The sequence below is a fragment of the Osmerus eperlanus genome, chromosome 20 (genome assembly GCF_963692335.1).
Source record: "Osmerus eperlanus chromosome 20, fOsmEpe2.1, whole genome shotgun sequence".
Lineage (NCBI taxonomy): Eukaryota > Metazoa > Chordata > Actinopteri > Osmeriformes > Osmeridae > Osmerus > Osmerus eperlanus.
Genome location: NC_085037.1, coordinates 8,417,235 through 8,443,003, shown reverse-complemented (window position 1 = coordinate 8,443,003; position 25,769 = coordinate 8,417,235). Strand labels below are relative to the sequence as shown.

At 51.3% G+C, this 25,769-nt stretch overlaps 1 protein-coding gene across 1 annotated transcript in view; it reads right to left on the bottom strand.

Annotated features, from left to right (window-relative positions):
• The window catches only part of ext1b (exostosin glycosyltransferase 1b), a 59,732-nt gene that overhangs the window by 31,136 nt on the left and 2,827 nt on the right, over nt 1–25,769 (bottom strand). The window lies entirely within an intron of this gene.

Below are 25,769 nucleotides of genomic sequence, written 5' to 3'. Positions count from 1 at the left end.
ACGTTTTGGCTCGAGGAAGAGGAGGCCTGGCTGGAGAGGAGGGTGTGCCAGAGCTCCACACTGCCAGTCAGACCTGGGCCGGGGGGGGGGGTCTGCGCTGGCCAATCTCCGTGGGGGCGGTGCAATCGATCAGCCTTTGCACCTCAACTTCCCTGACCCTCCCTCCCCCGTTTTCATCACTCAAACGATTACCAGGGACGGGAGGAGAGTGTGTGTGTGTGTCTGTGTTGTGTGCACGTCTCACACATCCAGTGGGAGAGAGAGAGAGGGGAAGATATGGAAAAACGGGAGTGTTTTGTGTTTAAGAAACGTTGAGGACGGTCAAAGATTTGCTTTGACAACAAAGTGGGCGTGCCCCCTCCCCTCCCTCCCCCCCATGTCGGGGTCTGGCTGACCTGCTCCGGTCAGGGAGAGAGAGAGAGAGGAATTGGGGGTAGGGCAGGCGGGAGAAAGAGGCACTTTGAGGTGTGACCAACCGTAAATTCCGACGGTATGTACAAGCGGCTGTATGCCAAAGCCACTGGCATGTAGAAAGCATCCCAATAAAGAGCTGAAGATGCTCCCATTAAACCTGCCTGACTTCCTTTCAACAAGTGGAATTGGTGACGCATGCATGTGAAGAACCCAATAAGTACTATCATTTCCTTATTACTCAGGTACAGGTGTGTTAATATGGTCGCTCTCGTTTTCCCCTGCAGCAGATAGTTAACTAGTAATAAGTCTGCCTACACAGTTTGCTCACACAGACAGTTCCTTGTTTCTAAAGCTGCCAGAGTTGGTCTGGAATTTCTCAGGAAATCTCAGGAGCATCACTACAATAGATCTCCGAAGCTTTCAAAAGCAATCCATTTAAACCAGCCTGAAGGAGCAAAAACAATGGAATTCTTGAATACTGCCTGAATTATTTATTTCCTTGAGTTTGAAACGACCCTGGAAACTCTCCCCGGCTAGTCAACTGTCAACCGAAAGGACCCACAACACGCTCGCTCACACGCAAGCAGTGATTCGGCCTGACTCTTATCTAGCTCAGATGAAGATTCCTTCTCCTCTTGTATCTCTTCTTTCATCTGAAGAGTTTATCCCTCTGTGTGTGTGTGTTTGGGAGGGGGGGGGGGGGGTGAAAGTGTCTTTTTATTTGGGCATCTGAAAGGGCGCCTTGATAGGCGTGACGGAGGGGGCCTGTGACAGCCGCCCTGCCAGGCCCTCTTGTTTACATGTGCGCTGGGGCGACATTGACAGTCTGGGCATGCTCTGCGCCCCGCAGACGGGCGGTTCTCACGCCTCCCCCCCCTCCCTCCCAACCACCACACACCCACAGCCACCCCCCCACCCCGCCTGCGAGATCAGACACCAGACACTGTCACACACCGTGAGGTCAGCTGATAAGTCCCCTCATAGCCTGTCACACTACAGCATCAGATAGACACACAGGCAGGCAGACAGACAGGCACACGGACAGATAACAGACAGACAGACACAGGCTACAGAGAATCTCGAAACATACACACACACACACAAACCTACACCGACAATGAAAGGAGAGAGTTCTCTTACCTGAGTTGAGTGCATCAGGGACGGTGAGCGTTGGGGAAGAGAAACAGAAAGAGAAACGGTTAGGTTGAACTCGGGTTAGTTCCTCACAAATCCCCTACGCTCCTCATAGGTCGAATCCTTCTCCCTAACAACACACTGAATATGTGAGCAATAACCCGATATCCTGTACAGGACTCTCTCCTCGGGCTCGTTCTCAGTTGTACCCTGCCGGCTGTTTGGCTCAGCACTTGTCCCTCCTCCCCCTCCCTGCCCCACGGTTCGAGCCGCAGAAACCTCCCAAAGGACTCTGGGAAACACCCCAATTAGGACGGCCAATCAGCAGGCGGGGCTCGTTGTCGTGACAGCCAGTCCTGACAGAGGTGACCCCTGTCTGGACCCCGGCAGGTGTTTTTCTTCCTCCGCTTCCCGTGCGGCGCTCCTCCACACCTCCCAGGAGGCGCGCATCAGACCGCCCCTCCCACCCCCCTCGCCAAAGGTCAGTCGCGGGGGGAGCAGTCAGAACACAGAACAGACAGCTAGCAGAGCAGGCAGGGGAGCAGGGGACGGTGGAGGAAACAGTGTAATAAATGAACAGAGACGTGTCCAGGCTGGAGACGGCATCTGTCTCCTTCTCCTCCCCCCCCCCCCTCCCCTCCCCGACACACAGATCTCCCTTGACAATGTGTCGATGGGTGTTCCATATGCGCACGCACACCTTCTGATTCATTTCATTTCCCTGTGCCTCTGCAAAACTGTGTGTGTGGTGCGTACATGTGTGTGTGCTTCTCTTTGTGCACGCACTCTGTCTTAGTAGAACAGGAAAACAGAATAAGACAGGAGCAACTGACTGACTAGCTGTCTTGCTGGCTGGCTGCCTTGCTGCCTGGCTTGGGTTTGGGCCCTGTCTCAACTGACCATCCAAGATTGGAGAGTTAGAAGAGTATTTGCGGTCACACTAGCCACTCCTTATATTCCGCTATGCAAACCCAAACGCACGTGTGCGCGCACACACACACAACGGAAAAAGTGCTGAGCACAGAATATTTCCAGAGTGATGGAGTTGCTGTGAGCTGGAGTGCTTTTCCGGGTAAGGCTACCCATAAATCTCTGCGCCACTAGGAGCAGCAGCTGTGCCAGGCAGTGAACGATGAACTGGAGACAACCGCTGCCTCTGCCCTCCTCCCCCCACCACCCACACACACCCTCCTCCCTTTCTCCTTTAAGGCTTTTTATAATGCCACTGAACCAGGTGCTGTGTGCGGGTAGAACATTCATGAGCATTCATGAGTCTCAAATGGGGCGCGCCATACTAATATGAGGTAATGGACAGAAAAATTTCTGGTTCGGAAGCCTGACAAGCTATAGGGCACCGATCCTCCAACCAGTCCTTTCACAGGCTAGTAGGGAGTTGTGTGTGGTGTGTGTATGTGGTGGGGGTGGAGAAAGGTCGGCCAAGATTAAGACCAGACAGACAGACATACAATCCAGTATCTGGCCCAGACATGCTAAACAGAGGAGTCAGGCTCGAGCAGACAAGACGAGAAATTCTCTCTCTCCCTCCTCCTCTCCCTCTCTCCTCCTCCTCCTCCTCTCCCCTCAGGCATTTTGACATTTGAAATGAATTGGAGGAGTGAGATCCACCCTCGGAACCCTACGCCGGTCTCCATGCCTACAGCAGCACCCCAGACCAACCCGACATTCTGTCTCTCAGACTCAATAGTGTGGCGTGCACAGTGTGCGTGTAGTGTGTGTGTAGTGTGTGTGTGTAGTGTGTGCGTTAAGTTGCTTCCTTCCTCAACATCACTGCAACACAGGTGTCAAACTGCAGAGTGAAGTCTAGAAGGGTTGCCGGAGCGGCACCTCACTGTATGACTGTATGGGTTCTAAGAAAACCCACAGCTCTGTGGAGAAAGCCGGCACACAGCTCTGTGGAGAAAGCCGGCACACAACTCTGTGGAGAAAGCCGGCACAAAGTGCTCAACGCGCCGAAATCCACCAGCTGTTAGCTGAAAACTGCATCTCCCTTCCAAGTGACGAAAAGAGTAATTGCCAAAAGAGGACTACACATTCACAGCGAAGATCCCCCCCATAGCCAGGAGGTCAGCGTGTACGCACATTGTTGGTCTCAGGCTCCACTGTATTGTTAGTCAGCACTGCATCCACCCTCAACAGGTTCCAGCTTACTGTTGATCAATAATAACCACCACTTTAAGTTGGCAGTAGCTCCGAAAGGCTATCAATTCCCTTGTGTGGGTGGGCTGTATTCATACTGAGGAGCATCTAACTGACCTTTTGACAGAAGCCCCTCGAGTGAGACTTGAGCCTCATCATTTGCTTTCTGTGCTAGTGGATGTCACGGTCTGTCTATGGGTTTTGGCGGGCAAGACAAAGCAAACCACATAGATAACCCGGCACCTTACCTTCTCACTCCGCCCGCTGTGGAGGCGTGGGCAGAAGGCGAGAGGAAGTTGTAGTTGTTTCCTTCCACCGGCGCTCTGAGAGCTATTCTGGGACGCTCGATGCAGATGAACAAAAAAAAACCTTACCACCACAATGCCACGAGAAACATGGCTTTCACTGTAACAGTCGCTGAAAGCTTTCGGTCCAAGCACTCTGTGGTGGCGAATAAGGTGCCGGCTTTGTGTGCTGACGTGTGTGGTCGTGGTTCAGTTAAAGGGGGGTCCGGGGGGGGGGGGGTCAGAGCCAGTAGAGGTGGTCTTTGACAGACAGGTTGAAGGGGTGGGGAGACAGGAGCATGGTGGAGCCTGTTGTCTGGCCATCTCAAGACCCTCTGGGAATTAAAACACCACCACCGCACAAGAGAAAACCTGGGGAAAATTCCTGGCGTCTAAATCCAGAACAACGCCTCTGTAGAAACTCTATCCAGGGTGACAGAAAAAGGGTTGGACAACTTATTACCATCAAAAAGAACATTGTCAGTGTCTGTGACGGAATTGAGCCTGCATGCGAATCCGTTTAAAATTGCACACTAGCTTGGTTCTTTTGAACGCGCGATCAAGCTTGACACTTAATTATTGTGTACTTTACATCTATTTAGCTGTTGTTATAGCCTGGCTCTCTCCCTGGTGAAGGGGAATGTGATCCTTATCGCGCCAGGCACCGACTTGGACCGTCACTGAGGGTTTGGACTCCCTGTGGGCACAGCACAAGCCCCAGACAGGAAGTCACACCGGTGCTTCCTATCGCTAGCCAATCAGACGCTTCCGTTGGGCCTGGCTGTGTGTGCGCACCGCTGGCATCCTGTGGGCCTGATTAGACGGTTCCAGGAGGAGGGCTGGAAAAACATCAAACGACCTCGGACAAACACACATCGTCGTGGGAACCAACAGTTTCCAGAGGGGATGCACAATCCTAAATATCAAGGCTCGTCCAAAAGCAACTCAATGTTTGCACTCAAAAGTGCACTTTTTCAGTCTGTATCTCACACACGAGTATACCTCCACGACTGCCTATTTGTCAGTTTGATAGAGAGAAAGAGTGGTAAAGAGAGAGGGACAGATGATTTGGTGTGTTCCCAGGGCAGATCCAGCATCTGGGTGAGATGTTGAAAGTTGCGTGGATACGGGCGAGGAGGCTGGATAAAGAAACCAGGATCTGCAGGCGCTTATGGAAGAGAGCTTCACAGCTCAGTGTATCGACAGCAGATTGCCTGTACGCACGTAACCCTGTATGTCATGCATGGTAGTGACGATGTTTGCACCAAAAGATGATCTGTGGTTTTGATTCACATCCTTTTCTAGATGTCCCCAGATGTGCACATGTGATGTGTGTGTAGGTGTGTGTGTGTGTGTGCTTATCCTTATATCCTCAGGGGCTTCTGGGGCAATATTAATGAAGCATCTTTCTCTGTGGGTGTCTGTCAGAGCATCCCCCTTCCTCCCCAGACACTCCCAACATGAATAATAACAGCCTCCCCAACAGAGAGGAGAGGAGTGGGGAGGAAGGGATGATTGGTGGTGGGGAAGGGTGGAGAGCTCCTATGGAAAAACACTGTCAACGTAAATGAGAGCAGTGCATTGGTACTCCCAGTTTATAAACATCTGGCCTGCCAGTCTCTAATATCTAGTAAAGATTAGACTTACACACACTAACACACACACACACACACACACACACACACACACACACACACACACAGGTGTAGCCTGTGAGAGTGAGAGCTCCAAGTGGCTTGCTGTAAATATCGGCCGATATTCCCATCTCAACACAATACAGCAGCACACGCTAGATTTCTCCCTCATGGCAGAGGAGGCAGAGGAGATGAAGGTTACACGATACAGGTCTGTCTTGTATGGAGGATGTAGGCTGAGGTCGTTGTATGTACACAAACACTATTCCCTTTCCACCAGCTCTTCTCTCCCTGGCTTCCTTCATCCATCTTCATTTCCCAAGGTGCCAGTGTGTTTGTGTGCGTGTGCATGTGTGTGTGTGTGTTTGTGTGCGTTGAAGTGATCAATAATAGTCCTTCTGGCCTCAGCCGTCCACATCCAACATCAACAAGGCGACCTTTCCGCTTCCTCACATCTCACCTCTTTCCCTTAATACCCGTCTCCTTCTCTCTATCGCTCTCTTTTTCCCTCAACGTTTTTCTCTCCATCTCGGGTTGCTTATGTCTCATCACTGTGGAAAAAGCTGTTCCTCATGCATGTCCCTGTTTACTCCATTTCCCTAGCCTCCAAAAACGCCACGCTAGCAGTCGTCTAAGCCCTGTAGCACACACTCACAGACACTCGTCGCCACAGGAACTGCGCACACGCAGACTCTTACACACCCGGGCTGAACACGGATGTTGTTATTCTAATGAATAAACACTGAATGAAAACAGATTAGGGCAGATCAACTGAAACAACATAGATTGTACCGACTCAAAAACACCAGATTCTTCTCTCCTCCTCCCAGGAACAGCATGTCCTGCCCTTATCTTCCTCTCTCAGGGCTGGACAACATTCTCCTGGCAGGCTTAGTTCTGGGTCAGCGCATGGTCTCTATCTTAGACTGTGGGTGAGACCTGAGAGCAAGGAGACCTGGAACCAGATCCTGGATATGGATTCTAGAACCTGGCTATTCCATCTAACAGTGTTCTAGGACCTGGCTAGACCTGTTCAGGTTATATTCTGTTGTTCTAATGTACTGCTGATTAACAGGTAAACCTCATCAGGCTCTATACATCATGAATTCACTGTTCCACACACACACACACACACACACACACACACACACACACACACACACACACACACACACACACACACACAACTGAGAAAGACCTCAATCGCATACCTCAGCTCCCCCTCGAACCCCCTCCCCCTGAACACTTCAGGAGCTTTCCACCGCGTACGTAACCACCGGCAACATAACAAGCTACAGCTGCAATATGAGCGAAATCTTTTAAGTGTTGTGCTACCGACAGAGAAAACTTTAGAAGACTGATATAGACTCAGACAGAGTTTGCTTTTACATCTCTGGCAAAGGCTATACCGTCACTTTTCCATAACGGACTGAGCTTCCATCATCTAAAACTAACAAACAGAAGGTATCCAGCAGGGCGGAGTCTAAACTCAGCCTTTCCAGTTAAACACTAAACAATGACGTGATGGTTTCCCCTGACTGGTGCCAGTATGCCCGAGGTCCGAGTGTACCCTCCCCTCGGTCAAATTGTAAAAATAACACTGGGGTCCATTGATCTAGAGTGGCGGCCATCTTGGCTCAAATTTAGCCTGTGGAGGAACGCCGGAATGTCTCTGGCACCCCGCCAGCCTGTCCCTGACCCCCCCGACCTCTAACCCCTGGCCTCAGCATGCAGGGGCCGCACCTCAGCTAATCTGGGTGGTGGCCACCTGCTGCCTCTGATCTTCGGGCCCTCCTTCCCCGAGAGCCACACGCAAACACACACACACACACGCAAACATGGGAAGGGGCTCAAGGGCGTCTCCACTCATGTAGACAGGGTCCAAGGACAGTCACACAGACCCTCTCTCACGCATGATGTAAACACACACACGCACACACACACACACTGCACTCACGCTCACTTACTCACGTTCAAATACTCCTACTCTGGCTACGGATAAATAAACATGCTAAGTGCTGCCTAAACATGTCAATACACTGACATGCCCGTTTCAGCTTTAGGGCACACACACACATAGCAGGGTGGCGAGTAAAGCTCCATCCAGCTGTTGTGGCTTTTAGTATTTTCATCCTTGATTTGTGCGTGTAAGTGTGTCCATAGGCCATGTGATGGACTCGTGAGGTAAGGTGCACTGCCATTACCTCATTGTCTGCTTTTACGGAAGGTTACTGGAGCTTTGGAGGGGAAGTTCTACGGGGAACCGTTTAAAAATAAACGTAAACTCGTAAATCGGAATGACAAATCAGCGTGAAGGCTGAGGCAAGCGGCATGACTCGGAAAAACTCTGGAGCGCAACCGACGTAATCGCTCTGAAAGGGCCTCCTATACACGGGCCCCCAAGCCTGCTAACAGAGAGAGAGAGAGACAGAGAGAGAGAGAGAGACTGAGACAAAGAGGGGGAAGGTAGAGCAAGAGAATGAGAGCGAGCGAGAGATAGAGAGAAGGCAATGTGGGAGAGAATGGGGATTACAATTTAAAAATAAACGAGTGGCGAGCTGAGGAGTCCAGCAAGAGTGAGCGAGCGAGGCAGATAGACTGGCAAAGGAGGAGGAGAGAGGGGGATGAGAAGGAAACGGGAGACGACGGCAGGGCGTCCAACATCCGGACGGGCCTCCTGTTGCCATCTCCGCGGCGATGGGAGAGTTTGGGGAGGGGAAGTGCTTGGGAGAGACGAGACACTGGTGATTCAGATCATGTGTCTCGCGACAGACAGACCGCTTCCTGTGGCATTGGAGCCTGGTCTAGCCCGGTCTAGCCTGGCTTAGTGATGGGAATAACAGTGTGGCTGCACCCGGCAACCCCAAAGAAATGACACCGTCCACAGCCACGTCCAGGAAGATCAGAGCAGCAGCGGCTGTTCCGTCATCGCCCAGGACTTCTGTCTATGGAAGCAGAAAAGGGAACTTGGGGAAAATAAAGAGAAAATTATAGATCCCAGTCGCCGCTGTGCTTATGTCATGAAAACAGAGTCACCGCAGGACGTTAACAGGATCCCAGACACAGACAGACAGACAGGCAGAGAGAGAGAGAGAGCGACGGGCCCCCAAACCTACTAACACGGAGAAAGAGACAGAGAGACAGACAGGCAGAGAGAGAGAGACAGAGAGAAAAAGAGGAAGAAGGGGGAGGGAGGGAGAAAAAAAAGGAGGAAGACAGAGAGAGAAAGATAGAGAGAGAGGAAGTGTTTACAGCACGTGAGCATGCTCACACGATGATGTCATGTGGACAGTAACCAGGCTTTGCCAGGCTCCGCTTTCCTTATTCGCGATATAAAACCAGACGACCGAGGACAACCATTGGCTGTAAGGGCTGTGTGATCCCAAAGCCTCAACCAATAACAGCCACTCTCTTCTTCCTAAACAGAGAGCGCTGCCTCAGGACACACACACACGGGTAGAGGCGACTGTGCTTCACCGTGACTCCATGCCACAGGGACGGAACCAACCAGACAGAAAGATGAATTTCTTGATTAAGAGGTTTGAAAGGAAGGGTGGAACAGTGAAATGGAAAGGAGTCATGGACACTGAGTCAGATAAGGAAGGCAATCCTTCCCAAAGGTCAGAATGAGTCACGACTGGAGTAGAGTAGGGCTTTGTTGCAGTCTTTTAATGGACTCTATTCTGTTTTGTCGTTTGTGATAAATGATTCTCTGGGTGTAGTATGAGAAGTGCAAGTATTTTGTAGAAAAGCATGATTAAAAAAACAACACTTCCGTCATCCCAGGTTGCAACACACACACACACACACATCTCCTTTTCACACACACACCCATATAGGCATGGCCAGGACATGGATATGTCTTCAGATGCCTATGCAGATTCAGGTTCTCTGTGGACGGATCATGTGCGGGCTGAAGAGGGGGACCCTCCCAGCAGCAGACTATTTCAGAGCCAGTAACTCCACTGGTGTTGGAGGGCTGGTGACAGTGTCAGGATGGGAAGAAACACCCCGACATGTGTGACACGCACGCACACACTGTCACAGACACACAAGAAGCCGCATCACTAGAATGCAGATAGATATTTGCAAACACGCACGCACAGAAAGAGACGCACGCACGCACGCACGCGCGCACGCACGCGCGACAGTCATCCACCAGTCAGGCCCTTTCCCTCCAGTGAGTCCTCTAAAGGACGAGAGACACAAACAGACCACATGCAGACATGAACAGAGCCGCCACGCTGTTCTGGTCTGGGAGTGGAGGAATGGCTAGGAGCAGTCGGAATCACTCAGACCATCAACAATGAAGCCCTCTCTTTCGCTACCCTCCCTCCCTCCCTCCCTCCGACACACGGTTCCTCTTCTCCTCAACCTTCACATCCCTCCATTTCTCTCCACCTACACTCTAAACACTCCGAGTGGTTCTCAGAGACTGGGTTGAACTCTTCTGTCAGGAGGAAGTCTTTGCCGATGCCATTACTGAAAGCGATATCAATCCAGCTGCAGCCCCGAGGAGATAGACCGCTCGATTTAGCATGAAGTGGATTTGGGAGCTGAGAGACGGGCGTCCAGAATCGCAGCGACACGTCTGGCATTAATGCACATTATCAGTTCCAAGCAGAACGCTGGCCAAACTCCATGCTCTGACTGATGGGTTTCATCTACCAAGACATCACTGTGTCACATACACACATGTACACACACACACAGCATGGTTGTTATCCGTTGTTATCAAACCAAACTGGGACAGGGTATCTATACACAGTTAGATATCACCCCACTTCCTTCGATCCTCACAGAGTGTGTGTGTGTGTGTCTCTCTCTGCCTGTGTGAGAGCACATACGTGCGTGTGTTCCGCTTGCAGGCGCTCGTTTGATCTCTGCCTGCCTTAAAGGAAGTGGCAGTCTGAGTGCGTGTAGCGGGGAGAGAGATCTGGATGAGGGGAACGGGCGTCAGGGAATATCCCTGTGTGCAGCCCACACGCCATCTGATCACAGCAGAGCAGGGGAGAGAGAGAGACACCAGCGCTGGATGGAAGGATAACGCTGAGAGGAGAACGGGGGGGGGGGGAGATAAGGAGAGAGGAAGAGATGTTAATGATAAGAGGAGGGATCAGAAAGGGGAGGGGGGGGCTGACAGGGAGCGGTTGCGCAAGATTTCTCTAGAGAATGTTCCAGAAACGGAGACTCCAGCGGCGTGCACCTGCTCTGGGGCTGCATGTCTGGGGCTGTACAGGCTACTGTCGCACAGCGGTCTCTCTCAGAACAACAGCCAACGAGTGTTTTACAGCTCTCCTGGATGACGACTGGCTCGCCACACAGTTGCTGGTTCTACTCCTACTGCTGGAGTTGTCATCTGACCAGTAAGTGGGGATGAATGTGTTAACGTGATGGACAGAACCGAGAGAAAGATATGGACAATGTCATGGAGGGTTGACATATCTGTTGCCAATCTCTCTCTCTCTCTTTTTCCCTCCCTCCCTCTCTCCCCGGCTGAGTCACGCGGTTAGCTAACAGCGGGTCTGCTCGCCGGGGTCTATTTCTGGATGCCACGAAGCGGAAGAGAAAAATAAGATTAAAAACACAGAGTGTGATTTTTCTCAGGCTTAAGGATCTATGGAAGTTAAACGGTTTAAATTTAAAAAAAATGATACTCAGCAAAAAGGACAGTCTGAAACCAAGCAGCAGGCCTAAAGAAACAAACACACACACACAAACCTTACAGAATAAATGCAGCTAAAACACATTGCGAATCCTTTATCTCCCACACAAAGGATCATGAAAGCCAACTCATTCCAGCTCGCTCACTATTCCATTGTTACTTTGACACAATCAATACCGGGATTCCCGTTATCATCTGACAAATAGATTTCCAAATGGACGCTTTAAGTACTCCAACTCCATGATAGGTTTTGAGAATAAGCCAGCAGGTGATATTGTAAAGTTGAAACGGTGGTGGTGGGGGTCTGTGTGTGTGTGTGTGTGTGTGTGTGTGTGTGTGTGTGTGTGTGCGTGTGCGTGCTTTACCGTAACCACGCTCCCCCTCTCTCCCCAACCTCAGAAATACCACACCTTCCTGTGATGAATGCCTTCCTTTTAAAAAGACATCAGAGAGCGGAGAAAGCTGGAAGACATCGCTTCCTCCATCCCTCCCTCTCCCCCCACCCTGAGGCCTGGAAGCAGCCAGCCCAGACTATGCATCACACCCTTCGTGATATCACCCCTCCCCTGTTCCCTTTGTAGTCCCCCCCCCCCCCCCCCTCCTCCTCTGGTTCCTCCAGGAGAACACTGGGTTTCCCCCCCCCCGGCGGTTGCCTGGCGGGGGTCAAGGCCTGGGCCTTGAAGCTGGGAGCCTCGCGGGTCTCGTCAGTGACGAGGCGGAAGCTTCGATTTTCCCGCGCGTGTGCACGTGCACGCCAGAGGCTCCCGCTCGAAGCCACCAAGGTGTGTCCGCTAGTCATTACTCAACCCGACTGATTCGGTTTGAACAAAGTAACAAGGGGACATAAAAAGAACTTGGGGGGGGGGACCTCGGGCTTGGAGGAGTGGGTGATCCTCGGCCACACAAGGCTCTCCGAGTCGAGGCGGTCACTGTCGTTTCACCAAAGCCCCAGAAAGTGACTGCAGCTCAGCCGGGCTCAGAGCTTTGATCCCTGAGGAGAAAGCCTGATTTTTTTCCCCCCACCAAAGTGAGTGACAGGTTTGGAATGGCGGGCGAGCAGGCGAACAGCGCCGAAGGCGAGAAAAAGGTTTGAGAGGAGCGGGGGTGGAACGCGTGGGAGGGGGGGTAAACACTCACTCAATCTCCCTTTCTCCCTTCCCTGTCGTCAATCCTTTACTTGGCAGGCACCACGCAGGAGCCTTTCCTCCACACAAAAGCACACAGGGGGGATAGAGGAGACTGAGACCAGGCCAGACTCGAGTCTTTCGGAGCTCCCGTCTCGATCTTTCACCCACCCGGAGAAACGGGAACGGGACAATAGGCGCTGACGCGGCAGAACCAATCGCTATGAGGACGGCCGCCACGCTGCGTTTCATGTGTTCCTCTGGGTGCTCTCTGGCCTCTCTCAGGCTCCGCCCCCCGCTCCTCCAGTCCCCTCTGGTGAAGGACAGCCTTTGAAAAGGCTAAGCCGTCGAGCTCTCCTCCTCGTTTCCCTCTGAAACACTGTCGAGGTTGTTTTTGTTCTGGCCGGTAGTCCGTCTGTCTGTACGCCTGTCAGGGTGGAGAGACATGCTCACTAGGGCAGCAGGGACTAGCACAAGGAATCGGGCCCAGACAGGGATGGAAGCCATGGCCTCCCCCTTTAGACCAAGAGGACTCTGGTCTCCAGTAGGGTGACACCAAACCATCGTCTTGTTGAGGTTTTGGGTGAAATCTCGAACACCAGTGATGTCAAAGAGTTAAACATGTCTGATGGGAAGCCGTCACCACGGGACTGGTGAGCAGCTGTGTGTGTGTGTGTGTGTGTGTGTTGTGGCAGTGCTGGCTGGAGAACAGACACCAGTGTGGTCTGCCGAGGGTTCCGTTAGGGCACGTGTGGTCTGTTTAGATTCTGGTCAAGCCCTGATGTGGTCCATCCCTGACAGTCCCTCTGGGTTTACGAGCCGAACACATGCCCGCCCCCCCCCCCCCCCCCCCCCCCTCCCCCTCGCCCTATTCCTCTCTCTGCTGTGGCGTGTTTAGACGAGAGGACCGAAACACGTGGGGTTTGTTTGTGTTTGAGTCTGTGATCTAGAACCTTGGGAACGTTTGGGTCAAGCTGACCGGCGGCCATTGTTTAGATAAAGCAGTGTGTTGCTAAGGTGACGAGGGAGGCTGCAGCCTCTGCTCCCTGGTCTGTCTGCTCTCTACGTGGCTGCCCTCTATTTTCAGTTCAGTCCATTCAGACAGAAAACACAGTCCTGGGTGTGTGTGTGTGTGTGTATGCAGGGTGAGCAGCAGACTGTGACGGCTACAATAACCCCCGCAGTGGAAGCACCCATGTGCTAAATTACTGCCACAAACGCTCTCCTTCAGGCCTGGCCACTCCAAAGCAGCCGTCCAACTCTCTCTCTCTCTCGAGCGCAGACAGCCCTCCTCTGCTGCATAATTGCGCTTGGCTAGCCCCTGTCGCTACATCCAGCTAGAGAATGAGAAGCGGAGGGACGCATGTGTGTAGGCGTGTAGGTGTGTGTGTGTGGAAGAGAGAGAGAGAGAGTAGAGAGTGTTTTTGTCTAGGAAAGTGAGTGTAAATTGTGAGAGTCAGTGTGTGGAAAAAGTGTGAAGACGGTGTGTGTGTGTGTGTGTGTGTGTGTGTGTGTGAGAAAGAGTAAAAGGAGTTGATGACTGAGCAGGTGTGGTTCTGACAGCACCATTAGAGGAGGAGGTGGTGAACCCAGCTCGTCCCTGAGTGTGTTCCTATAATGAAGATATGCAGGTTGTTGGGGTGTGTGTACATGGCCTGTCGGCCAACCCAATGCATGATTAAGTTCATTCTCTGGAAACTAGCAGGCAGAGAAATACTAGGTGCTGCAGAGAAAGAGAGCTCCGCTGGTGTGTCTGTGTGTGTGTGTCTGTGTGTGTCTGTGTGTGTGTGTCTGTGTGTGCCTGTGTGTGTGTGTCTGTGTGTGTGTCTGTGTCTGTGTGTGTGTGTCTGTGTGTCTGTGTGTGTGTGTGTGTGTCTGTGTGTGTGTGTGTGTGTGTGTGTCTGTGTGTGTGTGTGTGTGTCTGCCCTTTAAGCAACTGGACTTGTGGATGTCTCCTTCCTTTGTGTCACATTCCACCAAATTATCTCGCTCCCTCTCGCTCACACACTCATGGGCACACACACACACACCTAAACTGAACTGTTTCTCTTTTCCTCCAGTAGCTAATGTCTGTCTGCATCACAGACTCAACACAGACAAACACAAAACCTTACAAGAGACACAAACACAAACTCAGACATGAGAACAAGGGAGGGCTGGATAAATACAAATACACACTCCAGAGGTCAATTCCACCAGACTGGGGGAGAAGGGGGGGGGTTGATACTCTCAATCTCCGACACAACCCTACAGTTAAACAAGCAGGCACTTGTTTATCCCCGTGGGCTTGTTCTGGTAACACAACACCCACACAACACCCACCCGAGGTGCCACGGTCCTGGGGCTAGCGGTGACACGGTCCTGGGGCTAGCGGTGACACGGTCCTGGGGCTAGCGGTGACACCCAACCACGGCGGACATGTGCGCTGGAATACCGTGTATATGCATAGTGCCATGACAGGAGAGCCAGTTACGACAATGAGCTTCCTGTTCCACCGTGAGACGGTGCGAGGAGCTGGGAGCGTGAACACAGAACACGGCCTGCCGTCAGAGCCCAGCGGACCACAGCCCCCAATCCGCTTCCATCTCCTCCGTCTCGAAGCGGTTCGGAGGCTAGAACAGAGGACTCGCGGGGCAATTTTTCTTCTGCGCCGGTGAGGGCAGGGTTGAGCGCAGCGAAGGACTGGCCACTCCATAAAAAGTATGGGAGTGTGGCGTGTAGTCGGGTGCGGCGAGGGAGTGACAGGCTAACACAGGAGGCGGCGATAAGAAAATGCATGGCCCTGTCAATCATGATCCGGCTGGTGAAGGGGACAATCTGCCCTAGGGGGAGGGGACATGACTCACACAGTCACCGGCTGAGTGGAGCATTCTAAACACACTGGCAGGCTAGTCATCACTACGGAATATAGGCCGCTGATTTAATTAAAATGTACTTCAGACTCGCAACCTACATATCCCAGGGCCACAGGAGCTATACACTCCACAACAGCCTCTACAGCATGAGCGCTGGAATCAGTCTGCCAACACATCACCTTTCCACTTGGCCTATCCTGAATGTTCCGTCTCTGAACGCGCACTGCTGCGTGTCAAGCAACATTACGGTGGCGGAGTGCCTTGCCCTGTCGCCTCGCAGCGGGAAGGTCCTGGGTTTGATTCCCTCTTGGGGGCGCTGTTCGGTGCTCAGGTGGGTCCATCTCCATGGTATGTGCAGTTTGCATGTCCTCCCCGTGCTTGCAAGGGTTTCCCTCTGCAAAGAACCTCAATAACAACACCCAGAGGAAGGTGTCGCCTGCTAGCTAGTGAAAGGGACAAGAGCGTTTTATGAGCGGTGACTTGAAGGACGAGGGCCCTAAAAGCTACTTGAAGAGACTTCAAGGGCGGAGAGGAGATTTTGGCGCTTAGGAGACAAGAGAGCAACACCAGGTCGCCCGGTACTGAGGTGGATAGGGAAAACCAAGATGAGAAGATGCCAAATGAAATGGAGAATCTCTTAAAAGGGACTTTAGATGCCATCATGTCCACTACGGGAGGCTGTGCTCCCAGTGCTGAGGTTTACCACATCACCACACGAAAGCTAAACGTCAACCTTGCGGGTAGAGACTATGCAGGTCGTCGTATCGTCTTCAGACGGCGGTGGTTCATTTACCTGAACTCCCCAAACCTCCTTCTTCTACAACAGAGGAACCAGAGCCCCCCGGAGACATCCGCCCCCCTGCCTGCTAGCTTGGCACGGCTCGTCCTCAGTTCATTCTCCGTATTAAACTCCATTGAATCATGAGTTGATTCCCTGAATGCCTCAGACTGTTTTACTCATCAGATTTAATCCAACTAAAACAGTGCCTTCGAGGCAAGGTTTGTTATCCTCCACCCCCAAAAACTGAATGAAGTTTCTTAAGTTTGAGATAATGCCAGGTATTTGTAACAGCCGTGACGCTGAATAAAATGAGAAAGCGAAGGCGACCTGTGATGGGTCAGGGGGCGAGCACGCCGTACGTGTGGACATGGCGGGCCGAAAAAAACGAAAGACAAAATATACAGGAATAAAAATCCTGCTAATAAATTATTCATTTGTGTGGTTTCCGGTGTTCCGCATGAGTGCATGCCGTTAGAGAAGCCCCAGCCTCAGATCCAGCCACAGCCTCAGATCCAGCCCCAGATCCAGCCCCAGCCTCAGATCCAGCCCCAGCCTCAGCCTCAGCCTCAGATCCAGCCCCAGCCTCAGATCCAGCCCCAGCCTCAGATCCAGCCCCAGCCTCAGATCCAGCCTCAGCCTCAGCCTCAAGAGGCTCTCTGCCAGGCAGTGGAGATATAGCATCAGTGATCTTGTGCACATCTACAGAGCAAGAGAGAGGACCTGACAGCCAGCACACAATAAGAGAGAGAATACATAGCCCACTAGAGTACAAGCGCCTCTTGAAGAATAGGGCATCTGTCCAAACACACAGCCCTGAACCCAGACAGAGGAGCAAACCTCTCTCAGAACGGCCCGCCAGAAAGAGGAAACGCCGCGCGCCGTCTGAGCTCCCCCAAGTCCCTGTATCTTGAGACTGCAGCACAAACACAGGCTGTGTGTCCAGACAGCAGCTCATCCAGGATGGGCGTGTTCAGACCCTCCTGAATGCTCATGTCTGCCTGTTCAGGGAGAGCTTCAGAGGCCGCTTATGCAGACCCGGGAAAAATACCCAGCCTGGTTATTAGATACTCACAGAACCCTAGACCTTCAGACCCAACCCACCGACAAACACAGCCTTCCTTATGTGCACATGCACACACACACCAAGGAAGCCAGGAAGAATGTGACCTCTAGCCTCAATAGCTCACTGACATTAACTGACAAACCAACCGTGCTACAACACACAGTCGTTGGTTAAACAAGCCTGGTGCCAATAACACAGTCCCATGCTACCAAACTACAGTCAGGGACGCATACAAGCATTCTCCATCCATGTTAGGCAATAACACTTTCCAGAGAAGAGCGAGACCCAAAGACAGCAAGAGCAAGTGAGAGAGACAAGGTGTTGTCAGTGTTGCCGGCGTCGTTAACCGCAGACAGAACTGCTGCCGTGTTAAACGCTGCCGCAACCATGAAACCTGGCAACCCCGAAATAAACCTGGCAACCCACAGATAAACCAAACACCCCTCTCCTCACCATGAAGGAACCCTAAGCGATTACCCCAACTTGCTCCCCCCCCCCCCCCTTTCCTTCTCGCTCCCCTTCAAATCCTCTCCACCCACCCCCCCGGAGAGGGGAGAGAGCGGTTCGTCTAGCAAGGGAGCGGAGCGTGCGGCAGAGCAAACAAGAGGCAGGCGCTTTGAAAAACAAAGAGCTGTCGACGTGTCACAACTTTCTGGGGGGAAAACAAACATTTTCAGCCCTCCTGAAAATACACCCTGCCGCGACGGAGCTAGTCAGAGCATGACACCAGCGCCAGTCTCACTTTATCTTCCTCTCTTCCTCTCTCTCCCCCTTTCCTTCTCTCTCCTTTCACTTCTTAACCTCCTGCCGCGGGCTTTGATGCTGCAAAGGATGTGCTTTGGGAAGGTTCGGCGTGCACCGGGAGGCGAACACTCCGCTTGAACACACAGCCACCCAAAATGTTACCTCGTCACATGGCTACACGCCGCGGCGAACCGCACAAACACGGGTGCACAAGGAAACTGCCTGGCGGAATGCTGAGTCAGATGAATTCAACTGTAACTTTTCTGCATTTGTTGTGTCGGACAAAGGGTCCCTGATGGAATAAATGAGGTTCAAGAATGTTTCCATGTGTGCTCCAACACTATAGGATCTGGCTCCAGTGTCTCATTGCACTCCAAGACCACTTCTCCATATGGGGAATAAGCCGTTTGGCAGGGCTCTAAAACCATTTTAAAAAGCCTGCTTTGAAACCGTTCTCTTTTGAAGGGGTGAGAAGGGGGACAGAGTGGGGAGGGGGGGGAGGAGGAGCAGGACACGGTGAAAGAGAGAGGGCGTACGTTCTCCAAGTCTTACAGACAGTACCACCACCAGCTGCACTTTGTCCCACATTCTCCTTCGAAATTCACACTCCCTTCAAACTCCCCATTCAAGTCCCATGGACCCCTCTCTCTTCTCTTAATAGAAGGCCCTGGAAGAACTCATGAATAAACAGCTCCGGGAAACCAAATAGGCAGGAACACACTGCCCTGATAATAGCCCAAACAGAACAACATTCTCCCATGATGCACTACTGCCACAGGCCTCTGCAGCCTGCCCTGGTAAAGCAAATGATCTTCCCACACACACACTCATAACCATACACACCCCCCCCCCCCCCCCCCCGGCTCAGTTTTGGCTTGGCCAGTGATCCGTGAAGTGTCACCGAATCTTCCAAATGAGGGGGTCGCAGCGTCGGACTGAGCCTCCATTGTGTGCTGCTGACTGCCAGGGTTCAAACACAAGGAGACCAGAGGAGACCCCTGCCTGGGGCTGTGATTGGTCGAGGTCCCATCATTGAGGTTAGCTGAGAGGAGTGGGACTAGAAGGGGAGGGGGCGGGCGTTTAGAAGTTCAGACCCTTCAGGGTACAAAGTGGGGGAGTAAGTGTGTGTGTGTGTGTGTGTGTGTGTGTGTGTGTGTGTGTGTGTGTGTGTGTGTGTGTAGGGGGCCATATGGGGAGCGGAGCAGTGGTGTCAACAAGGCAACGGCGGTTTATAGCACCAGTGTAAACTTTGACACAAAAGGTCCCCTTGAAGGGCCCGGGGCCGGCGTTCCTCCACCTCTTCTCTTCTGTTTCCCCTCGCCTCCTCCTACCTATCCTCTTCTTTTCTCATCCCCTTCTTTCTTCTCCTCCTCCTCCTCCTCTTCCTCTCCCTTCCCATTTCTCCCCTCGTCTTTTCTCAAAAAGGAAGTCAAACTAAGCCATTAAGCATGAACGCCGGCCCCATTTCCTCACCCTCCTCCACTCCAACAAAACCCTCTTTCTGTCCACACCGAGCCCCCACACTCACCCCAACACACACACACACACACATTCTCCAGTGACATAATGCTTTTTTAAACTACCACCCTCGCCCTCCCACTCCACCTCTTCCAGATGACTATTTGAATATGAATAGAGAGGAAGGGGGCGTTTGTTTTTTGCTCTCGCAGCGGGGTGAGGATTGAAGGAGGAGGTCAGTGTCTGGAGGATGGAGGGTGACGTCAGCCAGCCTCAGTCTTATTGAACTTAGTCGTTCCAGAGGTGTCGTTAAATGCTCTGGGGGGAGGGGTGTAAAAGCTAGCCCAGGCCCTATGACTCTCTTCCCCCCCCCCCCCCCCCCCCCCCCCCCCCCCCACACACACACACACACACACACACACACACACACAGCCTCCCCAGGCCGCCCCTGAGCTGTAATTCCCCTGGGAGAGAAAGCTAGGCATGCGTCTCAGGCAAACTCACACGCATTCAAACCATCGTAGTGCCACACACTCGCAAGGAAGCCACTGTCCCCTCCCCCATAGCTCCAGGACAGTGAAGACACATCGCACTGACCTGCCCTGCAAAGCACAGCCATCGCTCAACGAGCACCACACATGAATACAGCACGCACACAGACCAGTTGGTGTTGTAAGCCCCAGGAACCAGGGCGTGAGCTTCTTGTTGAGGCCCAGGGCCCCCAGGGAGGGATGCAGCGCCCAGGCCAGGGCACAAGTAGGCCAGGCTTTCAACCCACTGCTTCTCCCTGACGACATGGCTCTATCAGGTATCCCACAGCCTGGGGAGGGGAGCTGAGGAAGAGGACACCCTTCGACAATGACACAAACACACAGTCATAAAGTTCAATTCGAGTGTCGTCGATTTTTTGGTTGCTTTAACCCTTGTGCTGCCTTCGGGTCACATGACCCAAAGGTTCATAACGAACCATCATTGTGTTTACCCAGTTTTACCCAATACAAAAACTAATAAAAATAATTTTCTTTTAACCTTTGCAATGTGGGGGGTCTGAGACAGCCCAACGGTTAAAAGAAAATGCTTCACTTTGTTTTTGTATGAGGTAAATTTGTCGCAATACGACGGTGGGTCACACGGCTGATGGGTCAGAATGACCCGAAGATAACACAAGGGTTAAATGACAGCGTGATTTAATTACAGGGTGTCTGGACTCCACAAGTTGAAAAACCTGATGACCCATGTTATATCAACATGATTTGACAAAGTTCCAAAGAGCTTCTCGTGATGTCTAACAAAGCTCGGCATTCTCAGTCTTCAATAATAATAATCTGACATCTTTAATATGGTTTCAGACTTCTGGACCCTCCTGTAGTCACACATCCATACTCCTGCTCTACCTCATGGTCTTTGGCACAACCAGAGAGACACACTCACCCATACACACAGAGACACACTCACCCATACACACAGAGACACACTCACCCATACACACAAGAGACACACTCACCCATACACACAGAGACACACTCACCCATACACACAGAGACACACTCACCCATACACACAGAGACACACTCACCCATACACACAGAGACACACTCACCCATACACACAGAGACACACTCACCCATACACACAGAGACACACTCACCCATACACACAGGGGTGTGAGAACAAGATAAGAAGCTAGGCTGGGCCGGGCCACACCGTGTTGCAACAGTGGGACTTTCTTGTCTGAGGTTGTAACCGGGGAGATTACAGGATGTGGTTGTCTACACTGTCATTAACACCAGACAACCCTTTCTCCAGAGCCAATCGTCTGATGTTACAGTAAACTGCAGCTAATTCCAATCGACAGAGTTACATACTAACCAAAATGGGCTATTTGGTCCCCTAGTTTTGTAGTGTACAGCCGACTGTATCAACTTAACTGTACTGATGTTACTAATTAGAGATGCCTGTGTAAAGGACAGATATGTAAAGGATTGTCCAGAGTCTTTTTATACAGCTTCCACCTCTAATACTGCCTCTACCCATGTCCTGGCCATGGCCCCTGCACGGGCCCTCACCTCCACCCCAGCCCCTGCCTCCACCCCAGCCTCTAACTGGGCAATTCCCCCCACATACAGTTAGGTCCATAAATATTTGGACATTGACACAATTTTCATCATTTTGGCTCTGTATACCACCACAATGGATTTGAAATGAAACAATCAAGATGTGCTTTAAGTGCAGACTTTCAGCTTTAATTTCAGGGTATTTACATCCAAATCAGGTGAACGGTGTAGGAATTACAACACATTTTATATGTGGCCCCCCCCTTTTTAAGGGACCAAAAATAATTGGACAAACTAACATAATCATAAATCTAAATTGTCACTTTTAATACTTGGTTGCAAATCCTTTGCAGTCAATGACAGCCTGAAGTCTGGAACCCATAGACATCACCAGACGCTGGGTTTCGTCCCTGGTGATGCTCTGCCAGGCCTCTACTGCAACTGTCTTCAGTTCCTGCTTGTTCTTGGGGCATTTTCCCTTCAGTTTTGTCTTTAGCAAGTGAAATGCATGCTCAATTGGATTTAGGTCAGGTGATTGACTTGGCCATTGCAGAACATTCCACTTCTTTGCCTTAAAAAACTCTTTGGTTGCTTTCGCAGTATGCTTCGGGTCATTGTCCATCTGCACTGTGAAGCGCCGTCCTATGAGTTCTGAAGCATTTGGCTGAATCTGAGCAGATAATATTGCCAGAAACACTTCAGAATTCATCCTACTGCTTTTGTCAGCAGTCACATCATCGATAAATACAAGGGAACCAGTTCCATTGGCAGCCATACATGCCCACGCCATAACACTACCTCCACCATGCTTCACTGATGAGGTGGTATGCTTTGGATCATGAGCAGTTCCTTCCCTTCTCCATACTCTTCTCTTCCCATCATTCTGGTACAAGTTGATCTTGGTCTCATCTGTCCATAGGATGTTGTTCCAGAACTGTACAGGCTCTTTTAGATATTTTTTGGCAAACTCTAATCTGGTCTTCCTGTTTTTGAGACTCACCAATGGTTTACATCTTGTGGTGAACCCCATAGCCTACCTCCTGGAGAGTGTTCTTGATCTGGCCAACTGTTGTGAAGGGGTTTTTCTTCACCAGGGAAAGAATTCTTCTGTCATCCACCACAGTTGTTTTCCGTGGTCTTCCGGGTCTTTTGGTGTTGCTGAGCTCACCAGTGCGTTCTTTCTTTTTAAGAATGTACCAAACAGTTGATTTGGCCACACCTAATGTTTTTGCTATCTCTCTGATAGGTTTGTTTTGATTTTTCAGCCTAACGATGGCTTGCTTCACTGATGGTGACAGCTCTTTGGACTTCATATTGAGAGTTGACAGCAACAGATTCCAAACACAAATACCATACTTGAAATGAACTCTAGACCTTTTATCTGCTCCTTGTCAATGAAATAACGAACTCCCATGAGGGAATAACATACACCTGGCCATAGAACAGCTGAGCAGCCAATTGTCCAATTACTTTTGGTCCCTTAAAAAGGGGGGGGCCACATTTCAAATGTGTTGTAATTCCTACACCGTTCACCTGATTTGGATGTAAATACCCTGAAATTAAAGCTGAAAGTCTGCACTTAAAGCACATCTTGATTGTTTCATTTCAAATCCATTGTGGTGGTATACAGAGCCAAAATGATGAAAATTGTGTCAATGTCCAAATATTTATGGACCTAACTGTAGATGAAACAGAAAGAGGAGAGATGGGAGCTATGCTTTGACTGCCTAAACCAGACAAATGTCACTGCTCCAGAATCCTTCTGCAGCAGTAATGGAGCCTGCAGGTATCCCTCTCTCCTGCTTGCACACCTCTAATGAGGAACCAATGACACTGCTGTCTGGCTCGTCACTTTTTACCCGGTAACCAGTCAGCAACCTGTCTCGACCAATCCACTTCACAAGCAACCCATCAGCTGTCTACAGCCAACTACCTCTTCATAGCCTGGACAGAAACTAATTTGGTCTCTCTCTCTCTCTTGTCGTCTTCTTCTCCAGCTACCTCTCTCTTTCACTGGGCCAGCTCCTCTCTCTTCTTTTTGTCCTCCCTCGTGGTGAAGGGGCCACATCGTCATGGTAATCCCCTGTGAATATGGGTCACTGGGTAGGGCCTCGCTTACCTCCCTCCGGCAGGGACAGACAGCCAGGTCAAGGCCCCCTGCCCTCATCTTCCACCACACACACACACACACACACACACACTCACACCCGGAAAGACCAACAGGACGTAGCTAAACACACACACAGTGCTGTGCGGCGGTAGACATAAACACATCAGGAGAGGGCCGATAGGAACACCAGCTGGGGGTGGAGAATGAGGTGAACACACACACACACACACACATCTAGCAAGTGTCAGATGGAAAAGCAACATATGGTGGCGTCTTTCTAAGAACATTGAAAAGACAAACATAATGGTACAATCTTGGCTTAAATCACGACTCGGCAATTAATCACAAAACGGAACTAGAGAAACGGCTTCAGTCTGTAATTGGTAACAGGCCCAAAAGCCCAGAGAAGAAGAACTGAGAGGTACTGATCCCCTGATAAGATAACACAACCTCAGTGCACTTCTCACACACACCAAAAATAATCAAACCAAGCTAATTAAGCCAAGCGGCATTCCAGCTAATTACCTTTGGTCATTAGCATATTTATACCATCATAGGCCACTGCTTTATTTAAGTGAGATGGGGTTCATGAATTATTCATGATTTATTAATCTGACAACAGAAAACAAACAACTGAAAAATCAGGGAACCGTGACACCACCCCTCACACAGACGACGCCACAATTTACACGTCGGCGCTAACCTTCAATTCTCCCGCCTCTCCCAGACTACACCACCTCTCCTTATCGGCTCTGACAACAGGCAATGCTGATGTGTGGAAGAGGTAGTTATAAGTTCCTTCTGAAAGTGATCAGGTGCAGTGAACCGCGTTTGTGGCTCCAGGTTTTGGGCTCTAACCCCGGGGTGCCGTGTCGACAAAACGTCCGCTGCAGTCTGAAGTGGCTCGAGGTTTCTTTCCGTGTCACCCAGTCGTCCTAACGTCACACAGCTTCCCTGCGACTGCTGCCCCAGGCTTCCACTGAGAGGACACACATTTTGATACGGACACTCCTTTCTCCCCGTCTAGGAGACGCGCTACACACCAACACATTAACCCTCCCTCGCACTCACTCCTCCAAGTCCCCAGAGTGACCTTGAGTGGCGTTCGCAGGTGAAGTGGCTAAAACACAAAGTCAATACAGACCGCCAGAGCTGGTTAAGTATTAAATGGGGGAGATCATGACGCCGGTGACTGCTGGGAAACTCGTGACGAGCCGGGACAATCGGCAAGTCATGATGAAGGAGGCTAGGGAGGCCTCCTGGACGCGCCACCACAACAGCCTTCGTGCACAAGCACTAAGTCATGTTACACTGTCAGGTAAATGTATTAAACCAGCGTGTTTGTTTGATACTGGGGCCAAGCCACATGGGTGTCCTGTATTCTCAGCAGACACTAATTGCTTTCCTCATGCTGACCCCCCCCACCCCCAAGCAACCCACCAAGCTGATTGGATAGCATTTCAATGAATGGGCCCCTTTATCGACGCTGGTCCCTGGATGGAAGTGGAACAAGTGACTCCAATTGGGAGTGATTGGGAGTCAGGAAATCAATTGAGTTAACGGTGCAGGCCATGCCATTGAGCATGTGTGCGCGCGCGTGCTGAACAAGCTCTCAGATCTCGCCCTGGCCGCATTCCAAGAGGAGGCTGAAAGGTGGGAGTTCAGAGGTCAGGAGTTGAAAGGGTGGGAGGACGTGGAGAGACGTGGAGAGCTGTTGACACGTCGACGTAGCAGAGGGGAGAGGAAGACTACACGTTTGTATACGTCCCTCCATCAGTCCACCTTAGAATGTTCCATGTCTGTACGATGGGAGTCTGGCTCCCTGGGAACCCTCTCCTCCTGGAGCAGCTGGTCCAGCACATGTGAGCCAACCTCAGCTCTGACGCCAGCAGACACAGCCTGACATGGGAGTCCAGCCAAGACTCAGGCTCAAGACACGAGAGGAGAGCTGACCTGACTCCAAGAGAGTGTCTTGAATGTGTTTGTGTGTATATGTGAGACAGAGAACGATGAGATTGGAGGGAGAGATAGAGGACAGAAGGATGGCAAATGGACACGCACCCACTTGTGGGGATGTTGAAGCAGCATATTTGCATTGGGAGTGTGTGTGTGTGCGCGTGCGTGTGTGTGTGTGTAGGATGTACGTGTCAGTGTGAAGGATGTATGTGTCAGTGTGTGTCATAGGCAGGGTAGCTATCTGACTCGTGAGTGAGTCTGAAGAGGCTTTCCTGACTCCCTTTTCTCTCCTTTTCAAGATCCATAAAGAGAAAGAATGAAGACAGACTTGAGACT